This window comes from Silene latifolia, chromosome 11 (assembly GCF_048544455.1).
Source record: "Silene latifolia isolate original U9 population chromosome 11, ASM4854445v1, whole genome shotgun sequence".
Classification (NCBI taxonomy): domain Eukaryota; kingdom Viridiplantae; phylum Streptophyta; class Magnoliopsida; order Caryophyllales; family Caryophyllaceae; genus Silene; species Silene latifolia.
In genome coordinates, this window is record NC_133536.1 from 140,078,573 (window position 1) to 140,092,308 (window position 13,736).

General features: G+C 35.3%; 1 long non-coding RNA gene across 1 annotated transcript; it reads left to right on the forward strand.

The window, feature by feature from the left end:
• Nucleotides 1–10,049: 10,049 nt before the first annotated feature.
• LOC141615104 (uncharacterized) lies at nt 10,050–11,975 on the forward strand. The gene is made up of 3 exons (XR_012529623.1): nt 10,050–10,405; nt 10,686–10,790; nt 11,595–11,975. It is a non-coding gene; the product is annotated as an uncharacterized LOC141615104 (long non-coding RNA).
• The last annotated feature ends 1,761 nt before the right edge of the window (nt 11,976–13,736 follow it).

A 13,736-nucleotide genomic window follows, 5' to 3' on the forward strand; every position in this document is an offset into this window, starting at 1 on the left:
TATAGGTTGAGTCGGAACGGTTGATTTTCGTGATGATATTGCACTGTAACTTGTCATTTTTACTTGAGCCTTGCACTTTATTGACAGTTATTAGCTGATTCTTATGCATACCTACGAGTTTTTGTTCAAATCTAGCTGACTGTGTAGACTTGACCTGGTAAATTGACAACCTACTTACAATTTCTGAGTTTTAGAGCCATATAACTGGTGACATTCATGACCAGTTTGCATAGGAATTGAGAGTAGTACTCCTTGCATAGCATGTTTGTCATTTTTGCACATTTATGAAATTCGATTTCTTGTCAATTGCATACATTCGGGTTTTTGGTCGGTGTCACATGCAGGGAGGCACTTGCAAATTTCCCTTTCTTTCATTTTTCACCCATTTAGCTCCACTTAAGCCAAATTTAGCCTTTTTGACCCATTAGCTACACCCATAATTAAGCCTGCCTTGTCAAGTTAGTTTAGTGTGACTTTTGCGGTATTTTGATCCATGTTGCGAGTTGGCTCGTATGTTCATTTGATTGGAGTTGGTAGAAAAATGAGGAAGGATGAGATTTTGAGAAGGAATGAAAAAAAAGACATGAAAAAGAAAAGAAAAAAGGGGAACATGTGATTAAAAAAAATGAAAAAAAATGTTAAAAAGTACACGCACAGGAAGGAAGAAAAGAAAATTTTTTGAAAAAGTTGAGTTGTTTGAATAAGTAGGACCGTATTAAAAAAGGGAAGTTTGTGACGGTCTACTCCTTTGTTCTTATTCATATATTTTTTAAGGAGATAGTGTATTTGGTTAGTGAGTTGTGTGACAATGAAGGGCACTTGTGCTTTATTTTCAGTCAGTTGAGATTCGGATGGTCTTATATGGTCTTGTTTAGGAACTAGCTTGACGCTTTACCTCCACATTTCCATAATCTGTTTTGCCTTTTCTCACCTGAACCTCACTTTCCCATATCATTTGTAAGCCCTCGGCTGTGACGGATATTGTTGGTGGAATGTGTGCATAGTACTTGAATCGTCTATCATTTTTGTTGCATGCATGTTATGTAGGCCGCAGTTTAGATGAGTGACTGTTCTTCTTTCTCTCTTATACATATATATTTCACCCTTTGCTTCTTGAGAGAAGAGTGATCACGTGAGAGTCTGATTTTGTTGGTCTTGCAAGGTCGATGGTTCAGCTTTATTTATGGACATCTTATAAATCGTTTGCATATTAACTGCTGTAGCTATAACTGTTGATTTTTATTTGCATTAAATTGGTTCAAGTAGACAAATTATAGCTAGCTCTGAGTTTTCATTTCCGTTCCATTAGTTTGAATTTAGTTTACTCGAGGACGAGTAAAGGTTCGGTTTGGGGAGATTAGATACGTGCAATTTATATAGTCTTTTTATCCTTTTATTGCACGCATTTCTATGCCTTTTGTATCGTTATGTATTGCAAAATGCCCCGAATTGGCTACTTTGGTTTGTTTTGTCTAATTTGCAGAGATGAACCTGAAAGTGGTGAAACCGTACTCTATTCGTCCTATTTAGCATGCATAATGAGGAGACGGAACTGTTAGAGCGAGAATTATGCCTTGGAGTGCGTGAAGGATGGTCAAGGAAGTGGTCAAAGACGAGTTAGAGGCTGACTTGGTGGAAAAGCACTCGATCGAATGGCTTTGACGGTCGATCGAGTGGTTTGGCTGACACGAGGATTCGATCGAGTACTTCTATATGCTCGATTGAAGTGCTAATTCGGAGAGTTCCTCGATCGAGAAGGTTATTTACTCGATCGAGAGGAAATGCTGGAGAAGACCTTGATCGAGTGGTCTGAATTCACTCGATCGAGTGATTTGCTATTCTATGCGCGCTTTAGTGACCCGTGTTAGTTTTATTTTGTTAAGTCTTTTATCTTCCTATTTAAGCCAACGTTAATTAGGTCATTAAGACATTTTGAGGAGACGCTTAAGAACTCTAAACTCTCTTTCATTTACTCTTCACTGGTAATTACTCTTTTCCCTTCCCTTAGTCTCTTGCTTTGCTTAGTGGATCGATCTTTACACCTGATTGCTTTTGATTGTAATCATTCTTTCTTTCTTAATCTTAATCTTATTTATTTTGTTTGCTTTAATCCTTGTTTCTTCTTTATTATTTCTTCCCTAATTTAGTTTATGCTTAATTATCATTATTCCATCATGCCTTTGATTAGTATACTTACTATTATTATCGTTGATACCCTTAATAACATGAGTAGCTAATTCCTTTAATGTCGGGATTAGAGAATCCATGGTAGGATTGTGACGATGTAGCGAATAGATTAGACGATTTATTTGTGAGAATCTGTCCCCATAGCAATCTAACTGTAATAACAACTTAGTTGAGTTCACGCTTCTAAGTTACCTTTAATCTGGTTAATTTTACTCCTGGATCGGAAGATTGGATTAAATAGACCTCCTATGAACAGTAGACCACCCTAATGAGGACGGAAGTTAAATTAGTGGAATTCTAGGATAGAAAGTGGACCGGAAGGACCTTTCCTGTATCCTTCTCACAGTAGATTGTCTAGGCTATTTGCAGCTGAGCCGATAGACTACCATGGTGAACCGAAATCCTGGCATGCTTTCTCTATTTGATCATCTTTATTACATTTTCTCACTTTTATTACTCTTGTTTAATTTATCTTTCCCTTAATCCTTTATTAGTTTAGAAACAAAAATCAAAACTCCCACTTTATGACCTAATAGACGGACCTTTAACAGATATCTTGCCTCCCTATGGATACGATCCCGACTTCCCTAGCTATATTAGTTAGAGACCAGTTGGTTATTTTTGGTAGGTATACGATTAGCCTGTCAGCTCGCACTATGCTTTTGTGCAGTGGCCTTCCTAGCAATTTTTGGGCTGAAGCCATTAGAACTACATGCTATGTGCACAATAGATCTATGCTTAGACCTATTCTTAAAAAGACCCCCTATGAACTCCTTAGAGGGAGAAAACCTAACATATCGCATCTTTGTTGTTTTGGCAATAAGTGCTTTGTTGATAATAATGGAAAAAACAAGCTAAGCAAGTTTGATCCACAAAGCGATGAAGGTGTATTTGTTGGTTATTTTAATCATAGCAAAGCTTATGAAGTTTTCAATAAAAGAACATTGTGCATAGAAGAAAGTGTTCATGTTGTGTTTGATGAAGATAATATGTTTGAACAAGCTGACCAGAATGAAGAAGAAGACGACTTGGATGATCCCGACTTTTGCCTATCAAGGGATTACTTACCAGAAAATGATGAATAAGTTATTGAAGGAATTAATTATGAACTCAAAAATCCGCAAATGATCTTGAAAAGAGAGCTGGGACAATTGTTGTTGATACTAATGTCTCCTCTAAAAACAAGAATGAGGAAGCCAAAGTTATAACTGATGAAGCTATAACTTTGAATCCAAATCAAGATGAAGTAACTAAAGTTATACCAACTTCAGCTACAACCCCAGAGTCGAGCTCAAGGGGAACCAATCTTGATTCTGAATCATTTGAGGAAGGTGAGAGTTCATCTGATGATAATGAGCCTGAGAATTCCAAAAACTGGAGATATAAGAGTAGTCATCCTATGGAGAGTATCCTAGGAAGTTTGAAAAAGGGAGTTCAAACAAGAAGAACTTTAAATAACTTTTGTTCATTTTATTCATTTTTGTCTACCATAGAGCCTACCAACATTAAAGAAGCACTTGCAGAATCCGACTGGATAGTTGTTATGCAAGATGAGCTTCAACAGTTCGAACGCAATAAAGTCTGGTACTTAGTGCCACGACCTAGAAATCGATCAGTGATTGGTACTCGATGGGTATTTAGAAATAAATTGGATGATTCAGGAGTTATATTTCGAAATAAAGCTCGATTGGTAGTTCAAGGATATAATCAACAGGAAGGGATCGATTATGACGAGACATTTGCACCTGTAGTAAGACTTGAAGCCATTCGCCTGCTTATCGCCTTTGTAGCTCATAATGGGATGAAACTGTTCCAAATGGACGTTAAGACTGCTTTTCTTAACGGTTATTTGGAAGAAGAGGTCTTTGTAGAACAACCTCCCAGATTTGTAGATAGCAAATTTCAAAACCATGTTTATAAACTCAATAAAGCTTTATATGGTTTGAAAAAGGCTCCTAGGGCATGGTACGACAGATTGTCTAAGTTTTTATTACAAAGCGATTTTAAAAGAGGATCTGTTGACAAAACCCTATTTGTAAAATCCGAGGTTTCTGATCTACTTATTGTTCAAATTTATGTAGATGATATTATTTTCGGTTCTACTAATAATAAATTGTGCAAGTATTTTTCAGATCTTATGACCTCAGAATTTGAAATGAGCATGATGGGAGAATTGAAATTCTTCCTAGGACCACAGATTCAACAAACAAAAGAAGGAATTATGATTCACCAACAGATATATATCAAGGAGCTGATCATAAAATTTGGTATGGAGAATGCTCGTCCCATGGACACACCAATGGTAACTATAATACTCTTAATATTTTGGTTATTTTTTTTAGGCTTATTTTATTATTTTAAAATTATTTATTCATTTTATTTTATTTTATTTATTCTTTACAATAGTATTTGGAAAAGAAATTGAAGTCGTCGTAATATTTGATCAAATTCGGAGCCCATCTTATTTCTCCCTATTAATACTCCATCAAACCCTTATTATAATATACAAGAAACTCTAGCTCTTCTCTCATCTATCGTCAAAGGTTTCGAGCATAATTCATAGTATTCTATTACACATTGATGATCATAATCACTTTTCTTTAAACCTGCTATTCAATTCATCTTTGGTCTCTGCACAGTACGTGCACATGCTTTATAACATCAATTTTCCATGGTTGCACAATATTGGAGTTGTCGATTATTACTGAGTGCAAGTTTGTAATACTCTAGTTTCCATGTTCCTTCTTAATATCTCTCAGCCGCAATTAATAGTCGTCTGTCAGAATGATTTTTGGTTAACTCACGAAAGTGTTTCATAAGCAGTTTGGATTGATTTTTCATTATAAGGTAACACGATTCTACCGATTCTAATATTATTATTATTGTTCGAGGTTGTGTGAATAACGTGCTAATTGTTCTTAATTTATTATTGGAATTTTATTTAGACTCGACTATTATTGATTGTTCTTTATATTCATAGCTAATATTTTCTATGAGTTAATTTTATTATTGGTGAGATGGGTTTAGCGTGGTATTGCAAGTTCATATCTTTAATAATAGTTCCGAGCAGCCGTATAGATTTGATGGATGAAATTAGTGTATTTAGGTAATTAAGATGGCTGATGGTGTAGTTGAATTGTTTGTGAGGTGATCCCAATTATTTATTGAGAATGGTGTACGTGCGATGAAGTTTATAAAAAAAAACAAAAAAAAGAATTGAATTGCCTTTTAGGCGTAATAAGCTTTTTGATATTAGAGGTTGGTCAATTTGTATTGTTTCGATTTTGTGGCTATAATAGGTGAGGTAAAGTCGGTTTATTCATATTGTGTTTAAATTGTCGTATTCTTTAACCTTGACTCGTGGGTGATTAGCTTGGAGCCTTGTACTCTAAGTGTTGAGCATGGTTCATTATTGAGCCTTTGACAATATCGATGTTGAAATTGAGATGGAAATTGGTTACTGGTATTGAGTTATGAGTTATGGGGCTTTTGAGCCAAGTTATTTTTACGGTCCAGTGCGACCATGGTTATTGAGTTATTTGAGTTTGAAATCGATATTGAGATGAAAGTATTGTTTCGCGGTCTTATCCGCCAGTTCACTCACCCCTTGTCCTTTTCTAAGGGTCGACGATGAGAATACGATATTTGGTTACTATATTATGAGACGGAGTAATGAGTGAGACGGAGTAATGAGTTGAGATTGAGTTAATTATTAGGATGAGAGTGTCTATTATATAGTGGAGTAAGTTTGAGGTACTGATTAGTGAACGGGGAGTGTTTTTATTATTCTCCATGTTTCTTTTTATTTTTACATGTATGTGTTTCCATGCTATGACCAAAACTACACTGCTTATATTGAGGTATTATCTATTACTCAGCTTTCCGGCTGACGTGTTTTCTCCCTTCGGGGCTACTCGTCATGGGGGTAGTTCCTTTCTGTCTTCTGATTTTCTTTTCAGGTCACTTCCGCTGCTATTCGAAACGATTTTATTTCAAGGCAAGATTTTATTTAAAGTGTTTGTAAAAGTTTTGGTTCATTATGTATATTTTATCTTAAGAGACATTTTGTAATAAAAACTTTGTGTATTGATTATAATATCCCGTATTTTGGCCAGTTTTGTATATAAATGTAAGTTTAAATTTAGCCAAAAATATGGGGTGTTATAGTAACTGATAAAAAGTTAACCTTAGATGAACATGGTAAGTGTGTCGATGAGACTACATATCGAGGTATGATTGGTTCACTTTTATATTTATCTGCTAGTAGACCTGATATTATGTTTAGCGTATGTGTCTGTGCTCGATTTCAATCGTGCCCTAATGAGTCACATATGACTGCAATTAAACGTATCTTGAGATATTTAATTGGAACATCAAAATTATACTTATGGTATCCACTTGAGTGTAATTTCGATTTAGTAGGATATTCAGATGCTGATTATGCAGGATGCTCTTTAGATATAAAAAGCACTTCGGGATTTGCTACATTTGTTGGACCATGCATTATTACTTGGGGCTCAAAGAAGCAAAATTCTTTTGCGTTGTCTACTGCTGAAGCCGAGTATATAGCTGTTGGACTGGTATGTTCTCAGTTATTATGGTTAAAGCAACAACTATGTGATTATGGTGTAAATGTTGGTTGTATGCCTATATTTTGTGATAATACGAGTGCTATCATTATTTCTAAGAATCCTGCACAGCATTCTCGTACTAAACATATAGACATTAGACACCATTTCTTACGGGACCACGTTGAAAAAGGCAATATTAAACTAGAATTTTTGTAGTACTGAAAATCAATGGGCTGACATATTAACAAATGCGTTGGCTAGAAGACGATTTGAGATCTTGCGGTTGGAAATTGGTTTAATCAGTGGCAATTAAATTCGTCATATTTATTTTGCGAACTTATATGACTGGTTAGAAATAGACGAGATTATATGACTGTGTCCGTATATTCAGTTGCAAGTATATCTGTGTTTAAATATCGTTTATTTTACGTAAATATCTTGCATGCTTGAGTATTATATTTTCCTGTTAAAATATGGACCACAATATTTACCAAAATCTCGAAAATCCTATATTGGCCGAAATCTCTATATCTTTTATCCTATCATATTATGTACATATTACATATTTACCAAATATAATCTTATCACATATCTATCATATCTTATTAACACCTACCCTAGATTCCTTTTCAATCGTACCAAAATACAAAAATAAAAAAAAATAAAAAAAAAAACTAAAACCCTACCCTACCATACTCCATGCGGCACACACAACCTTCACCAATTCACTTTTCCCTTATTTATACTCAACCCCCACCATAATTACCCTACCTTACTTTTACTTTTCAATTAATTACCACTTCATCCATCACCCACCAGCATCATCCTAAAAAAAAAAAAAAAAAAAACCACACTCAACTTCCATGGCTTCCAAGCATTCAACACGGTCCACTACCAAAAATACCAACACCACACCCTCTAAACCTCCATGCATGGCTCCTGATTTCAACCTTTCATCAAACTCAAACCCAAACCCAAACCCAAAATCCCCTGTCTCGGATGTTGCACAGTCGGGTTCGGTGCTCGAGGGTTCAAAAAGGCGACGGTTGAACAAGGGTAAAAACAAGGTAACTTCTGATTTGAAAATCCTTCCTGAGCATGAAGATGTCGTGGCTCTTGGTGGTACGAAACGTACCCTGTTTCGCGAGTTCATGTCACAAGCTACGGCATCCGGGTTAGACAAGTTGAGATTAACCAAGGAGGAAAGGACGCTAGTCAATCGGGTTTCCAAGTACAATATCCATGGTGGTCGGAGTTACTCTAAGGTATGGTGTGATAAGCATATGGCTTTGAAATTTTTTGATGATTTTCTTAAGTTTCAAGGTTGGGAGGATGTATCTCGGTTTTCGGGTCCTATATACCTAATTGAGGTCATCCAGTTTTATGCTTCTGTTTCATTTAAATCTGGAGTATTAAGTGATGTGGTTAATGGTAGTAAAGTCTCTGTTTTGGTTGCTGACTTTTGCACCCTGTTTTCGGTTCCTGATGATGGAGCCGAAATTAATCCAAGTTTGGAATGGAGTGAAATAACCGATGAGGAGAAGGCAAGTGTTAAGAAGTATTTTGATGGTGGTGCTAATATTGGTAGCACAGTATTAGCGGGTGGTTTTTCGCCAAAGGTGAAGTTCTTATTCAATTTCTTGTGGAACACGATTATCCCACGTCGGGGTGGTCGTGACAAAGTTAGTTCCTATGAGATGATTGTGGTGAAAAAGTGGCTTGAAGGAGAAAGGGTTAATTTGGCTTTACTTGTATTTTACCGAATATTGCAGACAAGTTACTCGGTTACGGAGGATAAGGTTACACAACCTTAGATTTACCCTATGGCATGTGGATCTCACGCATGTTAGAGGTCCATAAAGTTGTTGACCCGGCTAGCTATGGTGTTCTCCTTTGTGATTACATGAGTGATGCGTACTTGAAGCATATGAAAATAGCGGCTGTGGGTCCGGATTTGATCTTTCAAGCTAAGGGTAGTCCGGGTTTGGAGAAACCGGTTGTGGTTGATGTTTCGAGTCTTGAAACAAAATTAGATGTGTTTATGGGAAGTATGATGGAGCGCCTTGATGCGCAAGAGAAAAGAATTTGTGATTTTATGGCAAGTGTGGTAAATAAGAAGGTGGTCTCGGGTGGTGTAAGAGGCTCATCGGGTGGTGAGCTTGGTGTTGAGGTGATGGAGTTTTTACGCAAGTTTGAGGCTAGGCTTAGCATGGTGAGTGATTGCGCGGACCGTACCATACATGAGTGTATTCATACAACTCATGGGGTCCAAAACTTGATGAGTCAAGGAGGGGCGTTGTGGATCGCGGGTAACAAAATCCGGGAAGATATGCACGTGGTGTTTGAGGCGGTCAAGGCATTGTCCTTGAAGATTATTAACTTTGATACATGTCTTAATGCTCAAATTAATCATGTTCGGACATGTATGGATCGTCTTGATACTCTCGAGTTTCGCACCCGACCCGGTTACGTGGATCCGACCAAAGTCCGTCATCATTTCCCTTGAATCCATCCTACCCATCCTCATGCCTAAGCCTTCTAATTATTTTGCTAGTTAATTATCAAACTCTTTAGCATGTGTGTTAAGTCCATTTGGCTCATTTTTGCTTTATGTTCTATTCGACACATTGGCATGCACTATCCTTTATTTTGCTCCAACTAATCTTGTGGTTTGTAGTTTAACGGATCTTATTTGCTTGCTTATGCGTTTTATGACTCGTATTATATTCCATATTTGCATAGTTATTTCTTACCTCAGTTTATATTATTTTAGTCATTTTATCTCCTTGTTCTTTTATTTTCAATGATGCCAAGAGGGAGAAGAAATATTATGATTTGAGTCTTTGCTTAAGCTTGCTCCTTGTCAAGACCCGTTATCTCTTAAAGTCTTTCATGTTATAACTTTGACTAATTTGTTATGTTCTTGCGATCAACTTTACTATAACTTTGGTAGTATTATGTTGAGGGGGAACTAAACTTAGTCACAAATCATAGAATACATATAGGAGACTTGTCATCATCAAAAATGGGGAATTTGTTGGACCTATAGTATAGTTTTGATTGTGACAAGTGTGACAAGTGATGAATTATATGTTATATAAATGTTATATATTATATGCATGTAATTGTGTGCTTAAGTCTTATCTATATATCTATCTATATAAAAGTATAATGGAGGAACCACTATATACTCACCTATACACGTGTCACTTCTACATAAAAAATTTTCCCGCTCAGTAAAAGGGCATCTAAGCATCAAACCCTAAAATGTGTAAACCGACATTTATTTTAGCAGCCACCACTACTCAACCATATTCTCTCTGTCTGTATTCCTCACTAATCTTTTCCTGCCTTTTTCTCTTGATTTCTCACTCATCTTCGAAAACTAACAACTTCGACATATGATCCATGAAAGATTGAAGAGGAATCTAATGGTGGGGAGATGGAATTTCAAGTTAACTGCATCACTTAACTTCGGATGGTTCAATTTTAACCTGTTTTAAAGAGTAATTGGATTGGATTTTAATATAGAAAATCCCCAATTCATATGCATCTTTTTAATTGTTGTGTTTTACTGATTTAGGATGAACCTAATAGCGTGAATCATGCTATGATGGAGCTCCCAGTTCATTGCATTATCCACACAGGTATGTTTCGTTATTCTTATCAATTGCCTTTAAATTGAATGTTGATTTATCAGGGATTCTTCTTTTCCAATTTTATTGATTACCATTTGTTTGTTATCTTTGGGATTTTATTGTTGTAATTTTTTAAGAGGAAATATGCTCACTCATTTATTAAGATATTGATCGTTATAGTGACGAGAGAATAATTTGTCTGTTATCTTTGGGGTTATATTGTTGCGTAGATTGATTTCGATAGAGTAATCACTGATTTCTGCTTCATTTTCTCATAAATTTGTTACAGAATAAAGACGAATCCGATGGTGCGAATCGTGCGATAATAGAGTTTTATGTTCAGTTCATTGCGTCGTTGAGGGTGGTATGTTTCATTGTCGTTTCAATTAACCAGGTTCGAGTTATATTTTTACTTAATTAATATGGATTATGTCTAATTTAATTTTCTTCCCCTAAGGTTAAATGGATTTTGCCAACTGGCCGGAAAACATCTTAATATCCCATGTATTTGTTAGCTCTTGATTATGGACAAATTGGTTATGTGAAGATAATTCCTCAAAACAATCACACCCATGTACCATAGTCATCATTATAATTTATTATAAGTATTAGGTTTGTTTTTCAGGCCAAGGGTTGTATTCCACTTTGAGGTGAACCTTGTGTGTGCACTTTTTGATTGAAATTATCCTATAATCTTACTGTTATAATATACTCCCTTCAATCAAGTTATTTCATTTGTTTGTGTTTCCATGACAAGGCGCATGCTTTGTTCGGATACAATGATTTGGAAGGAAAGGGAGGGGAGGGAGACAATTTCCATTATTTGGATTTGGATAGCAGAATGGGGTGAGGGGGAGTTAGAGGGGAGAGAAAATGTATCCTTCCATCTCCTTCCCTCCTAGCCAAAATGTTTCCCTTCATTCATAGGAAATATTTTGGAATTCCACCTCTCCTTCCCTCCATTTTTGCTACCCGAACAAAGATTTACTCCATTTATAGTATACCTTCCTTAGTTTTATCATTTAGTCCTGAAACATACCTTCCTTAGTTTTATCATTTAGTCCTGAAACATATTTTGGATAAAAAGAAAGTTTATAATATAGTGGATTAGATTAGAGAGAGCTTTCTTTTTTGTTGATTTGTTGCTATACATTTCTTTCCCTTGCCTAATGCTCAAACAAGTTTATTTTATTTGCAGACGTGGTAACCAAATGGGTCGTCTAGATCAGTTCGAACTAAGTTAAAATTTGAGCAGCACTTAATTATTACTGGGGTCATCAAGGAATGACGACTTCTAAATTATGGCATTATTCGATCAGCCGCTCAAAAAGCATGTTGAAAGTTGAGTTGGTCAAGAGGAGCCAGAGGGGGATTTAATCTAGAGGATTTGCTCATTGAAAATTGAAACGCAGGTTTCATGGTACTTAATCTAGAAAATTCGTCTGATTGTAACATGAAACTTTAGTCTTATGGGGCTAAAGTTAATTACAGTGTTGTTGTCAAATTGACCTTTCATAGTTTAAATGACTTGGTAATCTTTAGCATAATCGAGATCTTATGCATATATTCGATTGAATATTTGAACTACTCAATAAAATACATTTGTTTGTTTATCCTTTTATTTTATAGGATCACTCATATATGTCATGGATCCGAGTATTTTCATTTTTTTAGAAGTTTTTATGTTTTTACGATGGAGTGACTCTTCTTATACCTTGAAATATTGTGCAAAGAGGATTTGTCCTGTGCCAAATAGTTGAACCAAAGTATCAATTGATAGGTAAACTTGTGTGATTGTAGTGGTTGATTATACATCATCAAGTGAATGTGTTGATGATCCTTTGTTACCTGCTTTAGTTAATCATCCAATTTTTGATTTCAAGAATTACTCCACCAGTGGACATAATAATGCTACCTGCCAAAGGTTTTCTTGATTTTGCCTCCCCCTTGCTAGCTTTTTTGGATGCCTTAAGTTCCCCTAAAGCGGTATTATCCGTGTTAAGCCTAAGACGGGTCAAGTACATACTACTTGTGTATATAAGAATGTATAGAGAAAAGCGAAATATTTGTCTTCTATATAAACGTGGTGTGATACGAATTAAGACAAATATTGTCGTCTTAAATACGTAAGAATTTGGGTTTTGGGTGATGTACCAATTGTTATAGAATTATTAAAATTGTACTTGACGAGTCTATGGAATATGAATCACTAATATGCGATGTATATATAATCAAACTAATTTAAGGCTTTTAACTATAATAACAAAATTAATTCTTTTTATATTTTATTTATATATGCCCGGGCAATTTTGCACGGGTCCTAAACTAGTTATAGCTAATACCAATTACAAGTTGCGAGCTCAAAGTTATAGCTCGAGTAGATACAACTTTGAAGAACAATTCAAGCTAGATCTACATCATGTAACACAAGATTCAAGATGAAGAGTTTTGTGAAGATCTTTGTGAAGATTAGATAGTATAGATCGTCATCTGGTAACTATTCCATTTAGAGTGATTTTTGAGCACTAAAGTTATAACTATTTCACTTAGAACTTTACTAATCAAGTTCAATGTTATAACTATTTCACCTATAACTTTGAATGACACAAATGATGCATGTCTTTGGAAATAGATCTTTCAAATGTTTTCAAAAGATAAAAGAGTATTTTATTTATATTTATCAAGAGTCTAAATTGATTAATGTAACTATGAATATTCCTATTGGTTAGTAATACAACTTATGAGTTGTCATGCTATCTAGGGTTTCTAATACATTCTATCTCGTTTTGTTGTTGACCTAAATCTACCTAGGGTTTCGTGTGGTATGTTGGACGACCTCCTAGGAATCGTTTCTCTTCCATGTAACAAACCTAGGGTTTCTAAAAGATATTCTCAACAATAAACAAAGGGAAGATAAATATATTTCTTGGAAAATAAGTTAAGGTTTTCAAACCTAAGTCTTGCCTCCTTCATTTCGGTGGCTAGGGTTTAGGGTTTTACATTCCCTAGACTTTTCCTATAAATACTCTTCTCATCCAAAGCATAAAGTGACTTTTACAATTTCATTCTAAGTATACTTTTAAGCAAAAATTATTTTTAACAATTTTCATTTGCTTATTTCAAGAAAAAATCGTGCATCATATTTGTCAATCGCTCCAAGTGAAATACGTTATTAGACCATAGTACATCACATAATCTTACTTATTCATTTACGTGAATTTCAGTGAGTTATATTGTACTTTCTTATTAACGTAAGTTAGTATAGAGTATTTAGCGATACTCAATCTGAGTTATAATCATAGTTGATTATACGAGTGGGTTGATAATTTTGTAATCCGTA